This window comes from Tenrec ecaudatus, chromosome 5 (genome assembly GCF_050624435.1).
Source record: "Tenrec ecaudatus isolate mTenEca1 chromosome 5, mTenEca1.hap1, whole genome shotgun sequence".
NCBI lineage: Eukaryota > Metazoa > Chordata > Mammalia > Afrosoricida > Tenrecidae > Tenrec > Tenrec ecaudatus.
In genome coordinates this window covers 80,006,204-80,009,558 of record NC_134534.1, presented here as the reverse complement: position 1 = coordinate 80,009,558, position 3,355 = coordinate 80,006,204, and the positions used below count along the sequence as shown (strand labels likewise).

At 42.6% G+C, this 3,355-nt stretch overlaps 1 pseudogene; it reads right to left on the bottom strand.

Annotated features, from left to right (window-relative positions):
- Window positions 1-1,993: 1,993 nt before the first annotated feature.
- Window positions 1,994-2,646, bottom strand: LOC142448806 (ATP synthase F(0) complex subunit C2, mitochondrial pseudogene; annotated as a pseudogene).
- Between the last annotated feature and the right edge of the window lie 709 nt (window positions 2,647-3,355).

Below are 3,355 nucleotides of genomic sequence, written 5' to 3'. Positions count from 1 at the left end.
TGCAAATTCTACCTCAGTAAAGTTGTGTCATGCAAATGGTTAACTTTCTCATAACCAAAAGATTGAAAATTCTAGTTCACCAGATGTATCTTTGAAGAAAGGCTTGTCCATCTACTTTTGAAAAAATAACTATTGAAGATTTAATGGAGCACATTGATATCTGCCATACACAAGGTTGTTACAAATCAGACCAGAATACATAGCAATGGACTTATTTAAGGATGAAAATGAAACCAAAGACAATATGGTTCTTAGACTCCATTCCCAGACCACAGTCAGAACTCAATTTTGACAAGTTCTCCGGATGCATTTTTTATCGTCTTAAAAATACAGTACAGGGTAATATGTGATGCTTCACCCTCTGGCTTAAAGGAACCATTAGTTCATCCTTAGAAGGTACTAATAACCAGGGACATTTCTCCTGGGTGTATCTGTTTTGTGTCTTACCTTCGTATATATAGCATTCTTCATTCTTACTCTTTAGGATTAGCTTTACTTTTTATCACTTACACTTTCTTTTTTAATATTGATTCACTGTTTTGTTTGTCTCTTTCTAGGAACTGAAATTCCGTGAAAAATAAAAGCTATATTTTTTAACCTTTGCTTTGTAGAATTTGAATCACTAACAACATAGTACTTAAGGTTGGAAAATATGTGAGTAGTACATGATTGGCTTCATACAAGTCTGCTGTAAAGAAAATGCACAGATAGAAGTAACTGTGCATTGGTTTAATGAAGGACACTACATGTGGGAAAAATGGAGAGGGCCCATGAAATCATGAGCTGTCAGCCTTTGAGGAAAATATGTCCCTTTGAAAGGAGGGGAACAAAACCAACAACAACCAAGCAGGGAGGTTAAGGCATCTGGCCTAAACTATTATACAGACTGAGGCAGGCTCAGCAAGGCTTCTGGGAGTCCTTGATTCAAAGCAAGCCATCAGAGGAATCTCAGGGCTCCCATAAAAAGTGCCTGCCTTCCATCTCTGGGCTCCAAAGATTGTGAAAAGTACTTAGTACATTGTCCTCACTTCCCTGTAATCCTGGCTTAAAGAGAAAGGCTCTAGTTCACGTGCTATTTCAGGGAGAATCTCAGAGCACCACGCGGCCCCTGAAAATAAGTCGCTCTAAACCTGCTATTCTTGCATCTGTGCAGATGAAAGACTGAAGCCCTCTTATCATTGTGATGGGCGATTTTGTCTCATAAAAAATCAATCCAGAGAAAAAGAAGATAAAATGAGATGGAGGGGCACAGGGGGATCTATATCTTCATGAAATATTTTGAGGCTCTGATTTCACATGAGCTTAAAACTAGCTCTATTCTACATCTTCAGTAACAGAAACTAAGCAATTGCTTTCTGGCACAAGACAGTTAACCACTGGATTGTTACAATTTTCACCTGAATGATGTACAAAAACAGGGTCATCAAAAATCCATATTCCATGCCAATCAAGTTAATCCTGATTCAGAGCAACTTAATAGGGCGGGGTAGGCCTGCCCTTGTGAGTTTCTGAGACAGCAACTCTTGACTGGAGTAGAAACCTTGCCTTTCTGCCTTAAAGGCCCCGGTAGTTTCAAACTGCTGATCTTGCAGTTTTCAGCCCAACCAGTAACCACCATCAGGGCTTTTGAGTGATATACAGCATGAACACAATTGAAAATCCGAATAAGCGAGTTTACATTATTTCAGGAGAAACACAATCTCACACCCCAGGCAAAGCTTTCAGGAGTGATTATAGAGACACATTAATATCATCTTGATCCAGCGGAAAGGGGCACAAATGGAACCATTTTGAGGAATATGGAATGTTTCCCAAAGGATTTATGTTTGTGTTGTCTTTGAAATATGAGTAAGAATTCCATCAGGCAGAACACTCAAGAAGGTGCGCTGGTCAGTGAGAAAATGCTGTGCTAAATCTATAGCACAAGTGATACTCTGCTCCAACTCCATTATAGGAAAAAGGTGATATCCTGATGGATCCTGATTTAAACATATTCTTTTTTTTTATTTTTTATTAATACAGTATTTATTTGTCTTCCCTCTGTCAAACCCTGAGCCAATTTCTTTCCCCGGGCTGCCTGGGGAGGTGCAGGGAAAGCAGACATATAGGGCAGACGAGGCGCGGGACAGAGAACTCTGGGAGGTGAAGCAGGCTCCTTCACATGGTGAAGAGGATGAGGAAGGCCACCATCAGGCAGAAAAGCCCCATGGCCTCCGAGAGGCCGAAGCCCAGGATGGCGTAGGAGAAGAGCTGCTGCTTCAGAGAAGGGTTCCTGGCATAACCAATGATGAGGCTCCCAAACACAGTCCCAATGCCAGCTCCAGAGCTGGCCACTCCAACTGTGGCAGCCACGGCCCCAATGAACTTGGCGGCTGTGTCAATGTCCCTGGAGACGGCGCTGGTTTGGAAGCTGCGACTAGGGATGCGTGAGGTCAGGGGACGTGGGGCTGTCCAGCTGCTGAAGCGCTCGTCTGTCAGTGTCTCAGGCCTTTTCTGCACCAAAACAGACAGTGGTCGGCTAAGCAGCTGGGAGGTGCTCCTGACCAGGGAAGGGGTGGAGACGAATTTGGCGCAGGCGTACATTTTTAGGGGGTGAGGGGCAGTAGCAGGCGAGCTGCTCCTAGTGCAGAGAAGACAGAGAGGGGAGGGGGCCGATTTAAACATATTCTTATGATGGATTTTCTAATTTGAAACTTACTAATAATTACAATTCTCAAGTTATGCAGATAATACACAGGTAGGTATAGGTGTTAGTCTATACTTGTCCTATCAATTTGCCATTCAACTGTGCTTAATTTTTATTTATTAACTGAAGAAGAAATTCTCATGACACGGAATTGATACTATTGGCATTTCTCTCTCCAAAAAACACCTTCTAGATGTAAATATATAACAACAACACCAATAACAAAGGTGAAAAAACCCTGCCATTGAGTCACTTATGACTTATGGCCACTCTATGTCCCTCAGACTGGAGTTCTTTGCAGGAACACATAGCCCTAACTTTCCCTCAACAGTGGCTGGTTGTTTTGAACTGCTGACTTCACTGTTAGCAGCACAATGCATAACAACTCTGTCACCAGGGCTCCTTGATTGTGACTCTACAGCTACCTAAAGTCAAACCCATTGCTACCAAGGGGATTCTCACAGTGACCCTCTGTGGAGCATCTGAAGCCATTATGTCTACGGGAGCAGATGGTCTCACCTTTCTCTCCGGGAACGGCTGGTGAGTTTGAATCTACAACCTTGTCCATTGTTGCTGGCAATATGAAAATCCATCTCATTGAGGATCTGCCTCTTTTTGAATGACTCTCTAATTTACAAAGACAAATATCCTTCAGACGATGGTCTAAAC